General features: G+C 36.3%; 1 protein-coding gene across 4 annotated transcripts in view; it reads left to right on the top strand.

The window, feature by feature from the left end:
• The window catches only part of NBDY (negative regulator of P-body association), a 49738-nt gene extending 28211 nt beyond the window's left edge, over nt 1-21527 (top strand). For all 4 annotated transcript variants that reach the window (XM_066357643.1, XM_066357645.1, XM_066357642.1 and 1 more), the window contains one exon: nt 19891-21527. The gene's annotated coding sequence lies outside the window, so the exon portion shown is untranslated. The remainder of the gene's footprint in view (nt 1-19890) is intronic.
• Nucleotides 21528-26038: the final 4511 nt, after the last annotated feature.

The following is a 26038-nucleotide window of genomic DNA, read 5'->3' as shown; positions in this document are numbered from 1 at the left end:
TTCTTTTTAATATTTTATTTATTTATATTAGAAAAGAGAGAGACAGAAAGAGATAGAGAGGGAGAGAAGGGGGAGGAGCAGGAAACAACTTCCATATGTGTCTCGGCAAGCCTAGAGTTTCAAACCAGCAACCTCAGCAATCCAGGTCGATGCTTTATCCACTGCACCACCACAGGGCAGGCATTATCTTCTTTGTAAGTTTAGAGGAAAATCTTTCAACTTTTCATCATTGGGTTTGATATAAGTTACAGGTTTTTAATCTATGACCTTTAATATACTGCTCACAAAAATTAGGGGGATATTTCAAAACTAAATATGAAACTGTAAAATATCCCCTAATTTTTGTGAGCAGTATATTTTGAGTTATATTTCTTCCATACCCACTTTGTGGAGAGATTTTTTAATCATAAATGGATGTTGAATTTTTGATATGGTTTTTCTGCATCTGTTGATGTGATCATGTGATTTTTATCCTTTGTTTTGTTAATATGTATCACATTTATTTGTAGATTTTGAGCCATTTAGGGTTTTTTATATATAATATTATATAATCTTTAAACAGAGATATAGTTTTACTTATTCCTTTCTAATTTGAATATATATATTTTTGCCTAATTATACTATAGGTCTTATGGTACTAAGTTCAAAGGAAGTGGCAAGGGGTAGGCATCCTTGTGTTGCTTCTGATGTTAAAAGAAAAGCTTAGCTTTTCTCTGCTGGATATGTTAGCTGTGAGCTTGTCCTATACAGCGTTTATTATATGGTGGTATATTCGCACTATATCCAATTTGTTGAGAGTTTATTTTCCTTTATCATAAACATACGATTAGTTTTGTCTAACTTTTTTGCATCTATTGAGATGATTATTTGATTTTTATCCTTTATTTTGTTAGTGGTGCATCATACTGTCGTGTGTGTGTGTGTGTGTGTGTGTGTGTGTGTGCTGAATCATCCTTGCACCTCTGAAATAAGTCTGTCTGATCCTACCATATAATCACTTTCATGTGCTGTTGAATTCAGTTTGCTAATGTTTTATTGAGAATTTTAGTAAGTATTTTCATTGGGGATACTTGGTAATTCTAGTCTTGCAAAATGAGTGTGAAAATGTTCGCTCCTCTTCTGTTTTTTTGAAAAGTTTAGGAAGGATTTGTAGTAATTATCTTTTACTTTTTGATGGAATTCGGCAATGAAGCCATCTTGTTTTGGACTTCTGTTGGGAACCTTATTATTACTGATTCAGTCTACTTCACAGTAATTGATCTGTTCAAATTTTGTATTTTTTTTCATTCAGTTTTGGAAGGGCATATGTTTTCCAGCTTTTTTTCATGTATAATTGTACATAGTAGCCTCTTATGTTTCTTTGTATTTCTATAGTAAGTGCTGTAATGTGTTCTATTTAATTTCTGTTTTTAATTTTAATTTGTAATTTACTGTGTTGACATGGTTTCAAGTGTCCTACACAATGTCACAACTTCTACACACCACATTGTGCCCCCCATGCCCCATGCAAAGTCTCTTTCACCCTCATGTCCCCTAAACTCCTCCCACCCCATGCCCACTTCCCTGTTTCCCCTCTGGCTATTGCTACCCTGATGTTTACATATATGTGCTATGTATATATGATTTTTTCTAATGCCTTCACCTTCTTTGATTCCATCCCCTCTTTCCCCTGTCCTCTGACAACTATATATCTGTTCCCTGTTACCCTACCTCTGTTTCTACTTTGTTCCTCATTTTATGGTGTTTATTAGAGTCTACATATAAGAGAGATTACATGGTATTTGTCTTTTGCTGCCTGGCTTATTCCACTTAACATAATAATCTCCAGGTCCAACCATGCTGTCACAAAAGGTAAGATTTCATTCTTTTTTACAGCTGTATAATATTCCATTGTGTAAATGTATGGTAGCATTTTTATCTACTCATCCACTGGTGAACACCTGGGCTGTTTCAACATCTTGGGTATATCAAACAATGCTGCAATGAACATAGTGGTGCATATCTTCTTTTTTTTAATTTTTATTTATTTATTTTTTACAGAGACAGAGGGATAGACAGGGGACAGACAGACAGGAATGGAGACAGCTGAGAAGCATAAATCATTAGTTTTTCATTGCGCTTTACGACTTCTTAGTTGTTCATTGATTTCTTTCTCATATGTGCCTTGACCATGGGCCTTCAGCAGACTGAGCAACCCCTTGCTGGAGCCAGCGACTCTGGGTCCAAGCTGGTGAGCTTTTGCTCAAGCCAGATGAGCCTGCGCTCAAGCTGGCGACCTCGGGGTCTCGAACCTGTGTCCTTCCACATCCCAATCCACTGCGCTACCACCTGGTCAGGCCATAGTGGTGCATATCTTCTTTTGAATTAGTGTTTTGGGATCTTTAGGACATATTACTAGAAGTGGGATAGCTGAGTGGAAAAGCAAGTTTTACTTTTCTTTTTTTTTTTTGAGGTATCTTTATACTGCTTTCCACAGTGGCTGGACAAAGCTCCATTTTCACCAGTAGTGCCAGAGAATTCCCTCTTTTCCACAGCCTTGCCCACATTTATTGTGTGTTGATTTGTTAATGAAAGCTATTCTGGGAGGTGTGAGGAGATATCTCTTTGTTGTTTTAATTTGCATTCCTCATTTTTTTAAAAATTTTATTTATAAAATTAAATTTAATGGGGTGAATTTTATCAAACTGTGTACATAGATTTCAGATAAATATTTCTATAACATTTGAACTGTTGATTATGTGGTATACTCATCACTCAAAGTCAAAACATTTTTCATCACCATGTATTTGTACTTCTTTCCATTATTACCCGGACTTTCTCCCCCCATGTCTCCATCTCCCTAGTAACCAATTCACTTTTACCTATGTCTGCAAGTCTCAGTTTTATATCCCACCTATGTGTGAAATCATACAGTTCTTAGCTTTTATGATTTACTTATTTCCCTCAATATAATATTCACAAGGTCCATCTATGTTGTCATAAATGACAATATGCCATCATTTCTTATGGCTGAGCAGTATTCCATTGTATATATTTACCACATGTTTTTTGTCCAGTCTTCTATCAAAGAACACTATGGTTGTTTCAGTGACATGGCCACTGTAAATAATGCTACAATAAACATGAGAGTGCATGTGTCTTTGTGTACCAATGTTTTGAGGTTTTGGCGTCGATAAAAAGTTGAGGGATCGCTGGTTCATAATGGTAGTTTTGTTCTTAATTTTTTGAGGACCCACCATGCTTTCTTCCATAATGGTTTTACTAAGTTATATTCCTACCAGCAGTGAATGAGGGTTCCTTTTTCTCCACATCCTCTACAACACTTGCTATTACTTTTCTTGTTGATAATAGCCAATCTAACAGGTTTGAGGTGGTATCTCATTGTAATTTTGATTTCCATTTCTCAAATAGCTAATGAAGATGAACATCTTTTCATATATCTGTTGGCCATTTGTATGTCCTCTTGGAGAAGTGTCTGCTCAGGCCCTCTCCCCATTTTTAATTGGAATGTTTTTGTTTGTTGCTGAGCTTTGTGAGTTCTTTTTTTTTACTTTTTTCTTTTTTTCTGTATTTTTTTGAAGTGAAGTGGGGAGGCAGAGAAACAGACGCCCGCATGCACCCGACCGGGATCCACCTGAAATGCCCACCAGAGGGTGATGCTCTGCTGCAATCAGAGCCATTCTAGCACCTGAGGTGGAGGCCATGGAGCCATCCTTAGCACCTGAACCAACTTTGCTCCAGTGGAACCTTGGCTATGGGAGGGGAAGAGAGAGACAGAGAGAAAGGAGGGGAGAAAGAGTGGAGAAGCAGATGGGCACTTCTCCTGTGTGCCCTGACCAGGAATTAAACCTGGGACATCCACATGCTAGGCCAATGCTCTACCACTGAGCTAGCCATCCAGAGCCATGAGTTATTTATATATTTTGAATATTAACCCCTTATCAGAGCTGTTATTTGCAAATATCATTTCACATTTGATTGTCTGCCTGTTTGTTTTGTTGTCAATTTCTTTTGCTGTGTAGAAAATTTTAAGTTTGATATAGGCCAGTTTATTTATTTTTGCATTTACTTCCCCTGCCTTTGGGGTCAAATTCATGAATTGTTCTCTATGGCCAAGGTCCATTATTTGGTATCTATATTTTATTCGATGTAATTTATAATTTCAGAACTTATATTTAGGTCTTGATCCATTTTGAATTATTTTTTCTGCAGGGGAACAAACTGTAGTCAATATTCATATTTTTGCTGTTGCTTTTCAATTTTCCCAGCACCATTTATTGAAGAGGCTTTCTTTTCTCCATTGTGTGTATTTGGCAAAATTATTTGTCCATTCATATATAGGGTAATTATTGACAATTGAGGATTTCCTATAGAAATTTTATGTTTTGTTTTCTGATAGCTCTATGTCTCCTTTGGTCCTTCTCTATTGTGTTTATGCCAGTTTGGTTTTTTGTTTGTTTGTTTGTTTGTTTGTTTGTTTGTTTTTTGGTAGTATTCTATCTCTCCCCTGTTTCTTCATTTTTTAAGCTGCATATTTCAGAAGTGGCTTTTTGTGAGTGGTTGCCATTAAGTTATTAAGAGAAATATGTTCATATGTATAACAGTCCTTTGTTTTATGAGTGCTTCTACACATTGTCCTCATTTGTAACTACAGATCTTTATCCTCTCCCCTTTTATGTTATTGTTGTCACAGATAATCTTTGTGTTTTGGTTTTTTTTTTTACAGGAACAGAGAGGGGGACAGACAGACAGGAATGGAGAGAGATGAGAAGCATCAATCATTAGTTTTTCGCTGTGACACCTTAGTTGTTCATTGATTGCTTTCTCATATGTGCCTTGACCGTGGGCCTTCAGCAGACCGAGTAACCCCTTGCTCAAGCCAGCGACCTTGGGTCCAAGCTGGTGAGCTTTTTGCTCAAGCCAGATGAGCCCGCGCTCAAGCTGGCAACCTCGGGATCTCGAACCTGGGTCCTCTGCATCCCAGTCCGACACTCTATCCACTGCACCACCGTCCAGTCAGGCCGATAATCTTTGTTTTTATTGTGACCTTATTGGAGGTTTTACTCGTAGTTTTGATATGTTTTATTCTTTGTGTTTGGTCAAATAACTCCATTGAGAATTTCCGGCTTTGGTATGTCTATAAAAGTGTTTATTTCTCCTTCATATTTGAAGGATAACTTTGCTGGATATGGTATTCTTGCTTGTAATTCCTCTCTTTTAGTACTTTGAAAGTTTGGGTCCACTGTCTTCTGGCTTGTAGAGTTTCTGCTGAGAATTCTAATGAAAACCTAATAGGCTTTTCTTTTTATGTTATGTTCTTTTCCCTAGCTGCCTTGAAGATTCTTTCTTTCTCTTTGATATTTGACAATTTTATTACAATATGCCTTGAAATAGATCTGTTTGGGCTGAGGTAACTCAGCGTTCTGTTTACTTCTTGGATATGAGGCTCTATCTCTTTGCATAGGCATGGGGAATTCTCATCAATTATTTGTTTCAATTTGCTCTCTATTACCATCTTCCTCTCTTCTTCTGATATACCCATTATTCTTATCTTGCTTTTTCTGATGGAGTCAGATAATTCTTGCAGAGTTCTACTTTTTTGCTTAATTTTTGCGTGTCTCTCCTTTTCTCTCTGTAGCATCTCTAATGGCCTGTCTTTTTTTTGTGGCAGACACAAAGAGAGGAACAGATAAAAACAGACAGAAAGGGAGAGAGATGAGAAGCATCAATTCTTCATTGTGGCATCATAGTTGTTCATTGATTGCTTTCTCATATGTGCCTTGACCCAGGGGGCTACAGCAGACCGAGTGACCCCTTGCTCAAGCCAGTGATTTTTGCCTCAAGGTGGTGAGCCTTACTCAAACCAGATGAGCCTGAGCTCAAGCTGGTAACTTCAGTGCTTTGAACCTGGGTTCTCCGTGCCCCAGTCCAATGTTCTATTGCCTGCACCACCACCTGGTCAGGCTCTAGTTGCCTCTCTTTGATGTCACTGATTCTTTCCTCTCTCTGGCTTGTTCTATTAGATAAAAATGTTACCTCAGTTTTCAAATCGTGTATTGAGTTCTTCATCTCTGTTTTCAAAGATTCAATTTCATTGCTGAGCTCATTAAATTTTCTGTTGGTGTTTTTTCACATCTCACTGAGTGTTTTCAAACCTTCAATTTTGATTTCTCTATCATTTAACCCCAAGGATTCCATGTGATTGAAATTTTTTCCTGGAGGTTTTTCATATTCTTTCTGAAGTACATTTCTGTCTTGTATAGCCATGGTATTTGATTTCTTTTTTGGTGGCATTTGATAGTGATATTGTTAAGAACTCTAAAAAAAAGCTAAAGTAATAAAAATTTAAAATTAAACAATACAATAAAGTGTATAAAAATTTAAAAATTACTGACAGGTAAAAAGAAAAACAACAGCCCTGGCCGGTTGGCTCAGCGGTAGAGCATCGGCCTGGCGTGCAGGAGTCCCGGGTTCGATTCCAGGCCAGGGCACACAGGAGAGGTGCCCATTTGCTTCTCCACCCCTCCCCTTCTCCTTCCTCTCTGTCTCTCTGTTCCCCTCCCGCAGCGAGGCTCCCTTGGAGCAAAGATGGCCCGGGCGCTGGGGATGGCTCTGTGGCCTCTGCCTCAGGCACTAGAATGGCTCTGGATGCAACAGAGCGACGCCCCAAAGGGGCAAAGCATCGACCCCTGGTGGGCATGCCGGGTGGATCCCGGTCGGGTGCATGCGGGAGTCTGTCTGACTGCCTCCTCGTTTCCAGCTTCGGAAAGATGAAAAAAAAAGAAAAGAAAAGAGAAACAACAGAATAAAGATCAAAAAATAAGAAGAAAAAAGGAAAAAATTAAAAAAATAAATTTTGGTTTTGAGAGTTTACTGTTTTCTTTCAGTAGGGTGTTTCTGTCTTACATGTTTTAGCTCTTTGAAATTCCTGTGCTGTGTTCTGCTGAGATGGTGCCATCACAATTATATAGGCTGGCTGCAGCTGTGTTGGTGAGTGGGGCATGGTGTGAGGGCATTACATCTTTGGCTGTCCAGCTTTTCGGCTCTAATAATGGTGATCTCAGGCTTCCAGGCGCTCCTCCCCATGTCTCAACAGACCTGGGGACCAGATGTAGAGCACCTGTTATTCAGGAGAGAGAGTGGTTCTGGAGAGTTGGCTGTGGGGTTTGTCTCTGCCCACTCTCTATACCCTTGAGTTGAGGGAGGTGGGATCTGGGATGCTGGCGGGGCACACTTTAGTTTTCTCTTTCTTTGAGGAGTGCAGGTTTCAGGCATCTCCCCCTCTGCCCCTCTTATCTCACCCCTCCTCCCTTCAGAAGGAGACCCAGTCACTCTGGGTTTCCCTCTACCTACCCCTCAGAAGAAACCCAGACAGCTTGAGCCTGCCTCCTCTCCATGGTCCAGCAGAGAAAAGAAGCCCAGTCATTCTGGGTTTGTCTCCTCTCTAGAGCCCACCACAAATGTGTTTTATCTTCAGCTCCCCTTTTCAGCCCATCCCACCTTAGTCCATTTGATGTGTACATCTTTCATGTGCACCTGTGAGCCCAGCTGGAGTTCCTTCACTGTATATAGTTCAATATATTAACATTTCAAAGGGAGAGATCAGGTGTATCTCTCACACTACCATTACTCTGACATCATCCTAATTAGCATTTTTCTGATGATTAGTGATATCGAGCATTTTTCATATGCCTATTGGGTCATCCCTGTGTCCTCTGGGGAACTGTCTCTTCCAGTATTTTGCTTTTTGTTGTTTGTTTTTTTACAGAGACAGAGAGTCAGAGAGAGGGATAGATAGGGACAGGCAGACAGGAAGGGAGAGGGATGAGAAGCATCAATTATCAGTTTTTTGTTGCGACACCTTACTTGTTCATTGATTGCTTTTTCATATGTGCCTTGACCGCGGGCCTTCAGCAGACCAAGTAACACCTTACTCGAGCCAGCGACCTTGGGTCCAAGCTGGTGAACTTCGCTCAAACCAAATGAGCCAGCACTCAAGCTGGCAACCTTGGGGTCTCAAACCTGGGTCTTCCGCATCCCAATCCAATGCTCTATCCACTGTGCCACCGCCTGGTCAGGCTATTTTGCTCTTTTTATAATTGGATATTTTGTCTTCCTCGTATTGAGTTTTATGAATTCTTTATAAATTTTTGTTATTAACCCCTTATCAGCTGTATTGGCGAATATGTTCTCCTATAGAGTGCATTGTCTTTTTATTTTGCTAATAGTGCCTTTTGCTGTGCAAAACCTTTTTAGTTTGATATAGTCTCATTTGTTTATTTTTGTCCTTTTAGTTGCTTGAAGATATATATTGACAAAAATATTACTACAGGAAATGTCTGAGGGTTTACTGCCTGTTTTTTCCTGGAAGTTTTATGGTTTCATGATTTACATTTAAGCTGTTTATTCATTTTAAGTTTATTATTGTTAATGGTGTAAGTTGGTGGACTAGTTGCATTTTTTTGTATGTACTTGTCCAATGTTCCCAACACTATTTATTAAAGAGACTGTCTTCACTCCATTGAACACCCTTGCCTCTTTTGTCAAATATTAATTGACTATAAAAGTGTGGGTTTATTTCTGGGTTCTCTATTCTGTTCCACTGATATGTAAGCCTGTTCTTATGCCAGTACTAGGCAGATTAGATTACAATGGCCTGGTAACATAGCTTGATACCTCCCATTTTGTTCTTTTCGAGATTGCAGAAGATATTTGGGTTCTTTTTTGTTTGCATATAAATTTTTCGAATATTAGTTCTAAGTTTATGAAGTGTGCCATTGCTATTTTAATAAGAATTGCATTGAATCTTTAGTTTGCTTTGGGTAGTGTGGACATTTTAATGATGATAATTCTTTTTATCCATGAACATGGCATATGCTTCCACTTGTTTGTATATTTCTTAATTACTTTCTTCAGTGTCCTATAAAATTCCAAGTATAAGTCTTTTACCTCTTTGGTTAAATTTATTCCTAGGTATTTTATTTATTCCTAGGTGTCTTTTTTATTGCAATAATGAATGGGATTGTTTCCTAAATTTCTCTTTCTAGCAGTTCATTATTGGTGTATAATAATGCCACTGATTTCTGAATATTAATTTTATATCCTGCCACTTTGTCAAATTCATTTATTAGACCTAGTAGTTTCTTAGTGGAGACTTTAGGATTTCATGTCATCAGCAAATACAAAAGATTTACTTCTTCCTTTCTCATTTGGATACCTTTTATTTCTTATTGTCTGAGTGCTATGGTGAGGACTTCCAGTACTATTTTGAATAAGAATGGTGAAAGGGGAGACTCCTGTCTTGTTCCTGATCTTAAGGGGATTGCTTTAATTTTTGTCTATTGATTATGAAGTTGGGTATTGGTTTGTCATGCATGGCCTTTATTTTGTTGAGGTATGTTCCCTCCATTCTCACTTTGCTGAGATTTTTTTAGTCATAAATTAGTGCTGGATTTTATCAAATGTTTTTTCTGCACTTACTGATATGATCGTGTGATTTTTATCTTTCATATTGTATATGTGATGAGTCACATTTATTGATTTACAAATATTGTACCAGCCATGCCTGCAATAAATCACACTTGATCATGATGTATGATCTTTTTAATGTATTGCTGGATTCAGTTTGCTAACATTTAGTTGAGAATTTTAGTGTCTATGTTCATCAGGGATATTGGCTGATAGTTTTCTTTCTTTGTATTGTCTTTACTTGGTTTTGGAGTTAGCTTATGCTTGTCTCAGGAAATGACCTTGGAAGTGTTCCTTCCTCTTGAAATTTTTTAGAATAGCTTGAAAAAGATAGGTGTTAGTTCTTCCTTGAATGTTTGGTAAAATTAACCTTTGAAGCTATCTGGTCCATGGCCTTTGCCAATTTTTGTCATGTTAGTAAGATTAGGCCTTTGTATGCTGGGAGGTTTTTGATAAATATTTAAATTTCATGTGTTATAGTCGGTCAACTTAGGTTATCTGATTCTTTCAGATTCTATTTTGGAATATTGTATATTTCTAGGAATTTATCCATTTCATCCAGGTTGTCCAATTTTTCGGCATCTAGTTCTTCATTGTATTTTCTTATAATCCTTCGTAATTTTGTGGTTTCAGTTGTTACTTCTGCCATTCATTTCTAATTTTATTTATTTGGGTCTTTTTAATTTTTTCTTGCGTTGACTCCAGTGAAAGATTTGTCAGTCTTGCTTACCTTTTGAAATAACTAGCTCTTGGTTTCCTTGATCATGTATATTATTTTAGCCTCTATATCATTTATTTCCTCCCTGATCTTACATATTTTTTCTTCTACTTTCTCAGAGATTTTTTCATTTTTCTTTTTCTAGTTCTTTTAAGTGCAGGTTTAGATTGTTTATTTGAGATATTTCTTGGTTTTTGAGGTATGCATGTAATGCTATGAACTTCCATCTCAGGACTGCTTTCACTGTGTCCAATAGATTTTAGGTTGCTATATGTTCATTTTCACTTGTTTCAAGGAAATTTTTTTTTCAGTAAGAGCAGAAGAGACAGAGACAGACTCCTGCATGTGCCCAGACTGGGATCCATGTGACAAGCCCACTAAAGGGTAGTGCTCTGCCCATCTGGGGCATTGCTTCATTGCTCAGCAATCAAACTCATCTTAGTGCCTGAGGCAGTGGCCATGGAGCCATCCTTAGCGCCTAGCACCAAGTCAATCTGATCAAGCCATGGCTGCAGGACAGAGAGGGGGAGAGAGAGAGAGAGAGAGAGAGAGAGAGAAAGAAATGAGAAGGGGTGGGGTGGAGAAGCAGATGAGCACTTCTCCTGTGTGCCCTGACTGAGAATCAAACCTGGGAAATCCACATACCTGACCAACACTCTACCACTGAACCAATGAGCCAGGACCTCAAGGAAATTTTTTGTTTCTTTTTAGATCTCATTGTTAATTTATTTGTTATTTAATAACATGCTATTCAATCTCAAGTGTTTGCATGTTTTTCAGTGTTTCTACTGTAGTTGATTTCTAGTTTCATACCATTGTGGTCAGAGAAGATGCTTGGTATGATTTCAATCTTAAATTTATTGAGACGTGTTTTGTGTCCTAATATGCAGAGTATCCTAGAAAATGTTCCATGCACACTTGAAAAGAATGTATATTCTGCTGCTTTGGGGTGAAATATTCTGAAGATATCAATTAAATACAGTTGATCTAGTGTGTCATTTAAGACTACTGTTTCTTTGTTGATTTTTTTGTTTGGAGGTCCTATCCATTGATGTCTGTAGGATTTTAAAATCCCACTCTGACTGCTTTGGTGTCAATCACTCACTTTATGTGTCCACCAAAGTCTGCATTAAATATTTAGGTGCCCCTATACTGAATACATAAATATTTACAATGGCTATATCTACTTGTTGGATTCCTCCCTTTATCATTATGTAATGACCTTCTTTGTCTCTTACAATAACCTTTGTCAGATATAATTATTGTTACCCCAACTTTTTTTTAATATCCATTTGCATGAAATATTTTTCTTATCGCTTTACTTTCAGTCTATGAGTATCTTTTGTTCTGAGTTGGGACTCTTGTAGACAGCATATACATGGGCCATGGTTCTCTTATTCATTCAGTGACCTTATGTCTTCTGATTGTAGTATTTAATCCATTTACATTTAAGGTTATTATTGATATGTACTTATTTATTGGCATTTTATTCATTAAACTTATATTCCTCTTCCTCTTGATTTCTTTTTTATTTTCCTCTTATAGCTAGCACTTTAACATTTTTTGCAATGCTGGTTTGGTGGTAATGAACTACTGGAGTTTGTTTTTTTGTTTTGTTTTGTTTTTTTGTCTAGGAATCTCTTTATTTCTCCTTCAATTTTAAGTGATAGCTTTGCTGGATAGAGTAGTTTTGGTTGTATTTGTAAGTTCTTGTTTTGAATCACTTTGAATATTACTAATCCTTTCTGACCTGAAGTGTGTCTGTTGAGAAGTCAGATGACAGCCTTATGGGGGCTCCATTGTTGGTAATTAATTGCTTTTCTCTTGTAATTTTTAAGATTTTTTTCTGTCTCTTATCTTTGGCATTTTAATTGTGTCTTAGTGTGGGCCTCTTTGAGTTTATCTTGAATGGGACTCTTTGTGCTTCTTGAACTTATGTGGCTCTTTCCTTCATCGGTTTAAGAGGTTTTCAGTTATGATTTCTTCAGACAAGTCTATACCCTTTGTTCTCTTCTCCTTCAGGAACCCCTCGGATTTGGATGTTGTTTTGCTTGTTGCTGTTACAGAGATCTCTTAGAATTTCATCAGCCTTCCTGAGCCTCTTTTCTTATTGCTGCTCTGCTTCTGTGATCACATTTATTTTGTCTTCTAAATCACTGATTTGAGCCTTTGCTTCTAGTCTGCTTTTGATTCCTTCTAGTGAAGTTGTCATTTCAGATGTCATATTTGCTATTTCTGACTGGTCTCAGAGAAGAAGATTGAGAGAGTTTTCTTCTTGGTCTGAATTGTGACCTTTCCCCCAGAAGGTTTCTAAGCCCCTCAACAAGTCTGAACAATAAATTCCAAGGAACTCACACTTTGAATGTCTGAGCTCTAAGCCTCTCTCCTTTCCCCTGTGGAACTTAGCCCAGTGGAACAGAGTATCCGGGACTTCAATCGGCTGACTATGAAGCCCTAACTTGTTCAATGCATGCATGGGGCTGACCACAGAGAATGGAATATGCTTTAGCTGGATTTTTTTGCCTGCTGAGCTCTCCATTTCAATATGCTGCTAGTATTGCTGATTGTATCCTCTGATGCTGTCTCTAGCTGACCACTGGATGTGTTGGTTCTGGGTCTCTTAGAAGAGAACCTGGTGCAGTTCAGTGTAAGTGCCTGTGCCTGGCCCTCAGCAATCTTTTTAGAGCTATAAATAATCCAGAGTTGGTGGCTGGCTCTGCTGGTTCTAGCTGCACAATAAACTAAGTTGCATACCTAAGTTTGCTTTTACTAGCACCAGACATGGAGGCAGGTCAACAAAAAACCCAAGATTCCCTGATATCCACCTCCTGCTTCTGTCTGCTGGCTGCCTGTTAGTTTTGGCCCCTGAAGAAAACCTTTAGTGAAGTGTAGAGGCTGGAGCTAATCAGGCATCAAGAAAGGTTATGGGTGTGGTATACACCCTAAGGCCCCAGTTGTCAGTCTTTCCTGAATCTTTTCACAGATCTCAGTAAGATGCGTCCAGTTGAAGTATATGGTGGGTGTGGCCTCTGGAACCCAGAGATTTAGTCTGCCCCCAGTCCTGAAAGTTTCTACTGAATCTCTCATGGAGCGGAAGCACTAGTCATATTTTCAGGAAAGTGGGAGTAAAAGTTTCAGTTTCAATGTCAGATAGCTGAGTCATTGTCATCCCCTGAGTATTTTCAGCCTGCTGCTTCCTGGCTAAGGTTCATCACTTCTCAACAGGACCCAATCTCCATGAGTTGGGCAAGAGAGATTCCCGAAGGTAGAGCAGTTACTTTCACCCAGGCTGATGCCTCATGAGGGGTTTACTCTTCCCAAGAAAGATGCTGACTGTGGTATTGGAGAATGATTTAGCACAGGGATTCTGGTGGCTGTCCCCCTCTGTGCCTCTCCCCAAGTCTGCCAATTTCACACTTTACTCACACAATTCTAGACCTCTTTGCCCTCCCTCCACCAGATCCCAAGGTAAGTGGCTTTGAACGAGATTTTCTGTATTGGCCCTTTAAGAGGGTTACTACATCTCTGGGATCTCCCATCTGTTTCTCACAGACTGAAACCTCACTTATTTTCACCACCAAATGCAACTCTCTTAAGGTCTGGTGCTTTCGGCTAGGGCACCCAGCCTGCGGCTTAGGACCAACTCTTCTCAGGGAAATACTCCCTGAAGCTGAGATGTCCCTCTGGACCCTCAGGCTCCACTTGCTCCTAGAAGCAAAGGCAGCCTTTTTGCATTTCTGCACTTCCTAAAAGTCTCAATGTATCTTCTTCTGTGAATTCTTGGTTATAGACTCCTCTTCATTTAGTCCTGAGTTGGTTTTACAGGATGATTGTTCTTAAATTTAGTTATAACTCCAGCTTAGTCCTGGAAGGAGGCGAATGGAGCATCTTTCAACCTTTAATGTTGCCATCTTGGATTATTTTTTCTTTTTTATCAGGTAAATTACTTACCTCTTTATCGTTAGTTCCCCCCCCCCAGGGAATTTTCTTGTTCCTTCATTAGAGATATTTTCTTCTGTCTTCTCATTTTGTTTGTCTTTCTATGTCTGTTTATATGAATTAAGCAAAATAGTTATCTCTTGACAACTTGAAAAAGTCTTGAAAAAATGTCCTTGTGTTGAAGTGACTTCTGTATAGACTGTATCTCCTGGGTTGTTTTGTTCTATCCATTGCAGCCACACATAGAAGGAACCTGCTATAGGTCACTGGATGTGGGTTGGTGAGGCACATGGGTCATTGTGGTGTGCATTGTTCAGTTCAGGCAGTTCAGGGGATCTGTGGGTGAGGCTTTCCCATAGTTTCCTTAAAGGCACTTTTGTTCCTGCATGTATGTGGATGTGGTTTTTTTTCTTTTTGCAGTGTAACATAAGTTAAGAATGTCTTATACTTCATTTTATGTACATTAAAACTAATTATTGATATGTAAAGATTTACTGTTATGATTTTAAAAATTGGCTCAGCAGTAGAGCATCAACCCAGTGTGTGGAAGTCCCAGGTTTGATTTCCAGTTAGGGCACACAAGAGAAGCAACCATCTGCTTCTCCCCCACCATCTCTCTCTCTCTCTCTTCCCCTCCTACAGCTATGGCTCAAATGGTTCAAACAAAGTTGGCCTGGGTGCTGAGGATGACTCCACAACATCATCTCAGGCACTAAAAGAGCTCAGTTGCCGAGCAATGGAGCTGAGACCTAACCGGGCAGAGCATTGCCTGGTAAGGGACTTGCCAAGTGGATCCCCACCAGGGCATATGCAGGAGTCTGTCTCTCTGCCTCCCCTCCTCTCACTTAATAAAAAAATTATTTTAGGACTTGTAGTATCTCTCATCATTCTGTCTTCATTTCTGGTTTGATGACTTTTAGTTGTATATTTTGATTCCTTTCTCTTTATTTTTTTAAATCTACTACAAGTTTTTTAATTGTCATTACTATGAGATTAAATAAAATATCTTATAAATATAAATTTATTTTAAGGTAATAAATTCAACTGTGTATAAAAACTCTACAATTTAAATTATCTTCCTCCCACAGTTTATGTTTAACATCTTTTATGTATGATGTATTCAATAGCACATTATTATAGCTTAATTTTTAGTACTTTTTAAAATATTACCTTTATACCAGAGTTAAAATTGATTTGTGTACTGCCATTACAATATTTGAATATTCTGATTTTGACTACAGTTATGCACTAGTTAAAGAGGAGTACTTTTTGAGAAATGCATTGTTGGTCACCATGGTGTGAACATCATAGATTATACTTATACAAACCTAGATGTACAGCCTACTACACACCCAGGTTATATGGTATAGCCTATTGTTTCTACTGTACAAGCCTGTAATAGCTTAATAATGTATAAAATGACACGAGTAAATTAAGCACAAGAGAAAATGGGGCAATTAAGTGATATGATATAACTGCAAGATGAATTAGGTTGCTGCTGGCGTAACATAGCATACTGTTTGACAGCATTTTTTTTATAATTGGAAAGAGTACACTCTACAATAATCATATATAAACCAATAACATAGCTGTTTAACATTATCAAGTATTAGGCATTATACATAATTTGTACATGCTATACTTTTATATGACTGTCAGTGCAGTAGGTTTGTTTACACCAGCATCCACAACTACATAATGTATTGCATTACGATGTCATTATGCATACTACTTTGCAATAGAAAATTTTCAGTTCCATTATAATCTTATGTTACTGAAGTTGAATATGCAGTTTGTAGTTGATTGAAAAGTCATGATGTGGCACATGACTGTATATTCTTCCCTTTACAGTTAGTTTTATACTTTTATTTGTTGACATGTTATCATCTTTTCATTTCAACTTAAAGAACTTCCTTTAGCATTGTTTGTTAAGCAAATTTAGTAGTAACAAACTCCCACATCTTTTCTTTGTCTGGGAAAGTATTTCTTCTTCATTTCTGAGAGACAGCTTTGCCAAGTAAAGTATTCTTGGTTGTCAGGGGAGGAGTTTGTTTGTTTGTTTTGTTTTTTCAGCACATTGAATATGTTATTCCATTCTCCCATGGCCTGCAAGGAGAGTGGAATAATAGCCACCTTATCGTGGCTCCCTTGTATGTAAGGAACTTTTTTATTCAGTTTCTGCTTTTAAAGTTGAAACTTTTGAGGGCATTATGAGCTTAATGAACTTGGGTGTCCAAATCTCTTTCTAGATTCAGAAAGTTCTCAGCCATTATGTCTTTAAATAAGCATTCTCCCTTGTTCTTCTCTTCTCCTTCTAGGACTAAAATAATAAGTGGATTGTTTCTTTTAATAGTATTCCTTAATTCATAAACATTCTCTGCTCATTTTTATTCTTTTTTTCTTTTTTGCTTCTTGCTGGAAATTTTCAAATATTTTATATTTGAGTTCACCAATTCTATTGCTTCATTGGGTCTGATGTTTACACTCTGTTGAATTCTTCTTCAGTCACTGTATTATTTAACTCTAACCTTCCTGTTGCTTTTTAATGGTTTCTGTTTCATTGTTGAAATTCTCATTTTGTTCATGAATTATTTTCTTAACTTTGTTTACCTTTCTGTGTTTCCTTGTAGTTCACTGAATTTCTTTAACATGATTTTTTCTGAATTCTTTTTCAGAGATACTAAATCTCCATTTCTTTAGAATCACTTATTGAACCTTTATTAGTTTCCTTTGCTGGTTTTATGTTTTATTAATTATTAGTGATTCACATGGCCTTGCATTGGTGTTCCCAGTGATTGACCTGGAGCTTGTGTCTTTGGAGAATAGTCTTGGATGAGAGGATTGGGCTTGGTGCCAAAGTCCATAGGGTTGAGCTTGGGCCTTGCGTTTGTGAGTCAGCTAGGAATTGTAGTCCACAGGAATTATTCTGGAAATGAGTCTGCAGTGTTTTGTTTGGCACTGAGGTGGACCATGAGCTGCTCTGTGGCAGTTGGCCTGGAGCCTAAGGCTTCTGGGATAAGTTTGATTCCAGAGTTATCCTGAAGTCACAAAGTCAACCAAGAGGCTAGAGTCACAGAGTGTCAGTTCAAAGGGTTGATCTGCAAGGACAAGCCTGGTGCTAGGCTGGATCCTCAAGATTTGGCCTAGAAGCTGGGTCTTCTACAGTCTTGTGTAATTGTAGATTTGGGGTCAGGATACAGAAGAGCCACCCAGGAGACAGATCTTATGAGGCCGTTCTGCCTCTGTGGCAGGGTTTTAGGCTGAATTTCTGCCATCTAGGCTGGCACTGGGGAGGTCAGGTGCCTAGTCCATGGAAATCTGTCTGATGCAGGGGCAAGCCAGATGTCTGGTTTTGCAAGTTCTTGTCTCGAAGCTGGTTTGTCAGAGCTGGTGTAGAGACTGGGCCTCCATTACTATGCAGGAGCCAGTCAGATGCTGAGGGGAGCAGGATCCTGGCTCTGTAGGAACTTGTCTGGTACAAACTGGCTTCTGCTTCCAGTTTGACACTGGGTGTGTCAGGTCCTAGGGTTTTTAGAGTCAGCCTGGAGGCTGGGGTTATGGGGGGAGCACTCAAAATGCCTGTACCAACATCTTGCTAATGTCACTATCAGCTCAGGCTATTAATATCTGTTAACCTTTGTTAACTTGGAATGAAGATTATTAATATAATCTGTATATATTTCCTTTGGTTTTCTTTATTTCCATGTCTATTACATATGCAAATAAACTATTTTCATATAAAACATTCAATATGATGAAAGATATACACATATTTAGAAGACAACTGATGGACAATGTGATAAAATTTAAGACATACAATAGACAAATTGTTACTTCCTGGAATATATAAAACACTTGTATATAGTAATGTGAAAACACTATTCTGATTGAAAAATGGTAAAAAGAACAGAGTTCTCCTAGACATAATGGAGATGGTCAATAATTATAATAAATTAAGTTGACTTTGTTATTCCTCATGTTAATATAATTCAGTATGAGACACTATTTTAGCCTATCATGTTTGCAACAATAAAAAATCCAAAAACTTCAATTTTAATAAGGCTGTGATGAAATGTTCAGTTTTTGATACTGAAAATTTTTTGTATTATTTTAGCATTATCAAAACCTTAAAGTATGTACTCTTTGATAAATATTTCATTTATGAAGCCTATAGAGATACTCCCACATATGAACAAATATGCTTCATAGTTTGTAATAAAAAAAGATACAAGGGTACTAAGTACTTTTAAATAAATGAACAACTAAATATATTATCACTCAGATTGTCTCTTGCCATATGGTATGTGTTATGTATATATTTTTATTGTTTTTGTCAGTATTATTTTAATGTTATTTTCTGTTTCTTGCATTTGAAAGCAGATTTGCAAACTTTCTGAAGTCAGAAACATTGTTTATGTTTCTTTTTATCTTGAGTGATAAGAATAATGTTCTGTATGTAATATATATTCAGAATAGTAATTAGTAAATTAACCAACTATTAAATGAACACCTGCTATGATACAAAGTCACTTTTCAAGTTTGAGAGCATAATGAAACAGCACTTTTGAAGGAAGAAAATTATTCTGTTATACAACATAATATCATGAAGTAGTTGAAATATTGAGATAGATCTATTTCAATATAAAAAAGTTATTAAGACATTAAGTGGATTTTTAAAAAATGCAGAATAGTATATATGGTATGATATAATTTATATTCAAAACTTCTTATCTAAAACTATTTTACTCAAAGTACTTATTCTGTATACATATATATACATAGCAAAAGGTCCAGATATAACTGATACTTGTGGTTTTTCTAGAGATAGGATGACTGAAGAAAGACAAGTTTGGTGGCAAGAGTAATTTTGTCTATGTTTTTTAGATTATTTGCAGTAAAATTATAATCATGCATTTGTGTAAATAAATAAATACAATTTTTTCTAAATAATGTAAGAATGTGTTCAGGTGTAATATGGGCAGAAATGGGCAGAAATGGACCAGTGACCAATTATGGAGGCCTAGGGGAAAAAAAACCACAAAGGTAGACATCCCAACACTTTTCTCAGGGAAAGATGCCTAAGATGATGGAAATAACTGATTTACATGAAAGATCTTCATTGTGTAGGCAAATACATCAAATATAAATCACAAAGAGCCAGTTATCAGCATCTTCTGATTTTAACTTAATGTTCAAGAAGAAATGCTCTACCTGACAAGGCAGTAGTGCACTGGATAGAGCATTGGCCTGGGATGTAGAGGACCCAGTTTTGAAACCGTGAGGTCACCGGCTTGAGTGTGAGCTCATCTGGCTTGACCTGAGCTAACCAGCTTGAGCTTGGAGGTTGCCGGCTTGAGCATGGGATCATGACCCCCATGGTCTCTGGATTGAACCCCAAGGTTGCTGACTTGATCAAGATATCAGTGGCTCAGCTGGAGCCCCCAGGTCAAGGCACATATGAGAAAGCAATCAATGAACAACTAAAGTGCCACAACAAAAACTTGATGCTTTTCATCTCTCTCCCTTTCTGTCTCTCTCTCTCTCTCTCTTTCTCTCTCAAAAGATAAAAATAAAAGCTTAATAATTTTACTTCCATCAAAATCTGCCTAACAGAAAGTGACATGTTACCTTCTTAACTGATATAGCTAAGACTATACTTTCTGGGATCATTTCTATAGTTTGTTAACTAATATAGCTGATGTGTATGATGATTGCCTTTCTCAATTTAAAGTAATAAATTGTCCTTCTCATTTTATGTTTTTCAGTATTATGATATAATCAGCATAGTTCCATCTCCTGATTTGGATGAATTCTGGGACAAGATCAGGCTGTAGACCTCTAAGACTGGAGGCCATGACCTGGATCATGGTGAACTCACCAAAGCAAATAATGCCTGGGAGATGGCCCTGCAGCCGCCAAGCAGTGCTCTCTTTTGGTGACACCCAGTCCCTACTATATAACTTTGAATTTCTATAAAACCATTAAGGTCACAATAAATTTTGTCTCTCATTGCTGTATTAGTTGTGTATGACTACTATCTAGTAAATTGTGAATTTTTACAAAATGTTTCATAATAACTCCCAATATAAAATGTTGCTAAAATATGTGTCAAAATTTGATCTTCTTCCAACTACAAAGGACCATTCACTTATACATTGTAGTATGGAAATACCAGGAAAGTGTTTGTGGAGGGATAAGGGGTAAAATTTGAAAAAGAATAAATTTCCAGACTATCGTTTCACTTTACTCTCAAATTTTCTATGGTATTTATGTGTTCTATGATATGTTCTATGATAGTTCTTATTCTACATCTTAACTGTTCTTCTAGTCAAGATGGTTGGTGTACTTATGACTTGTAATTTTCCAGTTCATTTATAAAATATTCATATCAAATAAATGTGATATCTTAATTAAAAGCATTAATAAAAATTATGGTGAAAAATATAAGAATGGGAAAATCTCAGTCGGCAACTTTCAATATTTCACATAGTTCAAAATTGTTCAGAAATTCGATGAAAAATTAAGAATAATTTTGGGGATCTTTATGTACATTAAATAATACAGTAGAGATACATTGACTACACTATGTATTACTGTCATAGAAATATATACACAAGTCAGTGTAACAGGTTATAAAACCCAAAAACAGATTTAGGCTTTACCTAAGAATTTAAAGGTAGCATTTCAAATTAGTAGGGAAGGGCTGAATCATTAATTAGATTTGGGTTAAGAACATCTAGCTGATCATATGGGGAAAATTAGACCTCTGTACCATAAATTTAAATGATACATCAAATCATAAAAAAATACTAGAAGGAAACTTTGTTAAATATTTATATTATTGTGGAATGGGTATAAACCCATAGATAACAATAATTCAGTCTTTCAAAACTTATTGATTAAATACTTATGATGTGACATCTGGTATACCAGGTACTGTGAATATCATGGTGAGTAAGCTAAATCTAACCAGGAAGACTGATCATTGAACAAGTTATAAGAGCATGGCTGCTGGTTCTATGTGCTCAAGTTGCCTTTAGACATCTCTCTTCAAGTATCAGGTAGCTTTTCTTCACTTACTTTATTTTTAGCCAAGCCATCTTCATATTGAGAAAGATGGCACCCCAGAACCTTCAGGATTACATTACATTAAGATCACACATTCAGGATAGAGGAGCTCTTTTCCAGTTCCCCATATAAATAACTAAAAAAAAATACTTAATTTGACTCTGTTTGGATCACATATCAATTTATGGATGAATCACTGTCTGCCATAGGAGGTGCTCTGATTGGGCGAAGACTATATGCTCACCACTAAAGCGAGAACGGTGAGGTTCTTTGACAACCTCAGCAGAGTCATACTGAATCAGGGAGATATAATTCCTAAAACAAAAGGAAAACAGGACAGTTTACAATGTAACATGTTCACTATAAAGCTGAAGAATGTAACTAGGCAAACAGAAAGGGATAGAAGATGTCAATAAGAACAACCATGTGAAAGCCCAAAGATGAGAAAACATTGCACATTTGAAAAATTTAAAAAGTAGATGCAGTGGTGAGGGGTCATGCAGAAGAGATAGGTAGAGGAGATCATAAGGAGATAGGCAAATTGTATCACAAAATTTATACTTTATACCAAAGGCTTTTTATTGCAGTAAAATATACTTACTTATAAAACATTTTAACCATTTTAAGTGCATATTCACAAACACTTAATGTACAACCATCAACATAATGCATCTCCAGAACATTTTTATCTTCCCAAATTGAAACTGTACCCATTAAGCAACAACTCGTTTCTTCCCCCATCCTCTGAACACCAATCTACTTTCTGTTGATATGAATTGAACTACTCTGAGTATCTTCTATCAATGGAATTATATAATATTTGTTGTTGTGTGGTGGTGGTGTGTATAGCTTATTTCACTTAGTATAGCATCTTCAAAGTTTGTTCATGTAACAATGTATTAAAGTTCCCTTCCTGTTTAAACTTTGCTAACATGAACATAAAATTTACTATATTAACTATTTCTGACTAAACAGTTCAGTAGTGTTAAGTATATTCACATTATTCAGTCAGTCTCCTTTTGATCTAGCAAAACTAAGATATAAACATTAAGCTATTCATTTCCTCCTGTCAGCCACTGGTAGACAGCTTTCCACCTTCTATTTCTGAGTTTGACTACTCTAGAATCATGGTATTTCTGTAATTGTGCTGTTTCACTTAGTGTAATGTCCTCAAGGTAGCATATGATAAGATTTTCTTCCTCTTTGATTTTTTTATTTATAAAATTTTAGAACCATTTTAGGTTCACAGAAATATTGAGTGTAAATACAGAGTTCCCATATATATGCATAGACTCCCCTATTATTTATGTCGGCCAGCAGGGTGGTATACTTGTTAAAATTGGTAGACCTATATTGATCAATCATAACCACCCAAATTCCAGTTTATGTTATGATTAACTGTTGATGTTTTACATTCTATGGATTTGGACAGATGTATAATGACATATGAACATGATTATAGTGTTATATAGAATATCTTCACTGCAATAAAAATCATGTGCTTCACCTATTCATTCTCCCTTTCCCAACCCCCAAGTCTTGGCAACCAAATCACTGATCTTATCATCTCCATACTTTTGCCTTTTCTGAATACCATTTAGTTTGAATCATATAGTATGTAACCTATTCAGATTGGATTCTTTCATTTGGTACTATGCGTTTAAGCTTCCTCCATGTCTTTTCATGGCTTGATAGCTAATTTACTATTAGTGCTGAATAATATTGTGTTGTATGGATGTACCACAATTATAAACCCATTCACCTACTGAAAGACAACTTGTTTGCTTCCAAGTTTTTGGCAATTATGAATAAAGCTGCTATAAACATCTATGTGTAGATTTTTGTGTGGACATGTTTTCAAATTTTTTTGGCTAAATACCAAGGAGCAAAATTATTGGACTGTAGGGTAAGAATTGGTTTAGCTTGGTAAGAAATCACAAACTATCTTCCAAAGTGGTTGTATCATTTTACATTTTAAATAGTAATAAATGGGAGTTCTTTTAGAACTCCATTGCTCCATATTCTAGGCAGCATTAACTATTGTCATTGTTCTGAATTGTGGTCGTTTTAATACGTGTTTCTGGTATCATTGTTGCTTGAACTTGTATATCCTTGATGGCATATAATGTGGAGCATTTTTTCTATATGCTTTGTAGTGTATATCATCTTGGTGATTTGTCTGTTCAAGTCTTTGGCTCATTTTTAAATCAAGTTGGTTGTTTTCTTATTGTTGAGTTTTAAGAATCTTTTCTATATTTGAATAACTGTCCTTTTACAAATATTTTCTCCTCAGTCTGTCACTTGTCTTTTCATTCTTTTGAAATTATATTTTACAAAGCAGATGTTTTAAATGTTAATGAAATCCAGCTTATCAGTTACTTCTTTCATGAATCATGCATGCTTATGGTGTTGTATCTAAAAAGTCATTGTCAAACCCAAGGTCATCTGTGGTTTATCTTATATGATCCCTTAGGAATCTTACAGTTCTGTGTTTTATATTTAGGTCTGTGGCCTTTTCTGACTTAATTTTTTTTAAAGACTGTAACTATTGTGTCTAGAAACATGTGACTGTCCAGTTTTTGTGACATCATTTGTTGAAGAAACTCTTGTCTCATTGTATTGCATTTGTTCTTTTGCCGAAGATCACTTGCTTATAGTTATCTAGGTCTATTTCTTGGCTCTCTATTCTGTACAATTTATTTATTTGTCAGTTATTTTGCCAATATCACACTGTCTTGATTATTGTAGCTTTATAGTAAGTTTTGAAGTCAGGTAACATCGGTCTTTCAAGTTTGTTTTTCTTCAAAATTGTGTTGACTATTCTGGGTATTGTGCTTCTCCATATATTAGAATCACTTTGTTGGTATTTATTAAAAATATCTTCTTGGGCTTTCATTAAGATTGCACTGAATTTATAGATCAAGTTAAGAAAAACTGACATCTTGACAATATTGAATCTTTATCCACAAGCATGGAATATCTCTCTATTTATTTAATTCTTTGATTTTATTTGTTAGACTTCTGTAGTTTGCCTCATATAGATCTTGCACATATATTTATAGATTCATGTTTAAGTATTTTAGTTATTTTTCTGCAATGTAAATGTCATTGTGATTTTAATTTAAAATTCCACATGTTCACGCTGGTATATAAGAAAGCAATTGACTTTTTTAAAAATTTTTTGACAGAGAGTCGGAGAGAGAGACAGATAGGGTCAAACAGAAAGGGAGAGAGATGAGAAGCATCAATTCTTTGTTGCAGCACCTTAGTTCACTGATTGCTTTCTCATATGTGCCTTGACCAAGGGACTACAGCAGAGTGAGTGACCCCTTGCTCAAGCCAATTATCTTTGGGCTCACGCTAATGACCATGGGGTCACGTCTATGATCCTACCCTCAAGCTAGCAACCTTGTGCTCAAGCTGGTGAGCCTGTGCTCAAGCTGGCAACCTCGGGATTTTGAACCTGGATCTGGGTTCTCCTCATCCCAAGCCGATGCTCTATTCACTACGCCACTGCCTGGTCAGGCAAAAGCAATTGACTTTTGTGTATTACCTTTGTACCCTGAAAACTTGCTATAATCACTTATTAGTTCCAGGTAGGATTTTTTTTGTTTGTTTCTGTTTTTGTTTTGCTTTTGTTGTCAGTTCTCTCAGGTTTTCTGCATAGACTATTAGATCATCTGCAAACAAAGGGAGTTTTAAATAGTCGTTCCAAATATATACACATTTTATTGTCTTTTCTTGTTTTATTGCATTAGCTAGTACTTCCAGTACAATGTTGACAAGGAGTGGTAATAGGGACATACTGATACTAGGATAAGATTTTTAGTTTCTCACCATTAAACATGACATTAGCTGTCAGGTTTTTTGTAGATATTTATTTTCAAATTGAGGAAATTCCCCTTTATTCCTAGTCTATTGAGAAGGTTTATCATTCTCAATGGGTGCTGGACTTTGTCAAATGCAATTTCTCTGCATTTATTAATAAGAACATGTATATATTTTAGCATATTCATGTAATAGATTACATTATCTAATATTTGGATGTTGAGTCAACTTGCATATTTGAGATTAGTCCCACTTGATCTTGGTGTAAATTTCTTTTCATACATTATTGAATTCAATTTGCTTATATTTTATTGAAGACTTTTGCACCTATGTATACAAGAGATTTTGGTTTGTAATTTTCTGATCATGATATTGTTTGCCTTTTATATTAAGGTAATAATATTTTGTATGATGAGTTGGGATTTATACTGATTTTAGAAAAATAATATAATTCTTTTTTAAAAAATTTAGTACACTTCACCAGTGAACCCATATGGGCATGGAACTTTCTCTTTTGGAAGATTATTAATTATTATTTCAATTTCTTTAATCTATATAGGCTAATTCAGTCTATTTTTATATGACTTTGGGCAAATACTATCTTTCAAGCAACTGGTCTATTTCCTTTATAAAATTTGTGTACCTAAAGTTGTTCATACTATTCCCTCATTATTCCTTTAATATCTGTAGGATCTGTAGTGATTTTCCCTCTTTCATGTCTGATATTAGATATTTGTGTCCTCTTTGTTTATTTCTTAATAATGTAGCTAGAAGCTTACCAATTTTATTGATGTCTTCAAAAGAACAGCTTTTTTTAAATGTATTTTTTAAATTTCTTTTCCAACTTTATTATGGTAGACTAACAAAAATACTTTGTGATGATTTAATCATCACATGCATGTTGTGATAGGATTATGACATTCAAATTCATTACTTCATATAGTTACATTTTTGTTATTGTGGTAGAATACACATAACAGAACTTACTATCTTAATCATCTTTAAATGTACAGTTAA

Source organism: Saccopteryx leptura, chromosome X (assembly GCF_036850995.1).
Source record: "Saccopteryx leptura isolate mSacLep1 chromosome X, mSacLep1_pri_phased_curated, whole genome shotgun sequence".
In the NCBI taxonomy this organism is placed as follows: domain Eukaryota; kingdom Metazoa; phylum Chordata; class Mammalia; order Chiroptera; family Emballonuridae; genus Saccopteryx; species Saccopteryx leptura.
This window is presented reverse-complemented; position numbering and strand designations above follow the sequence as displayed.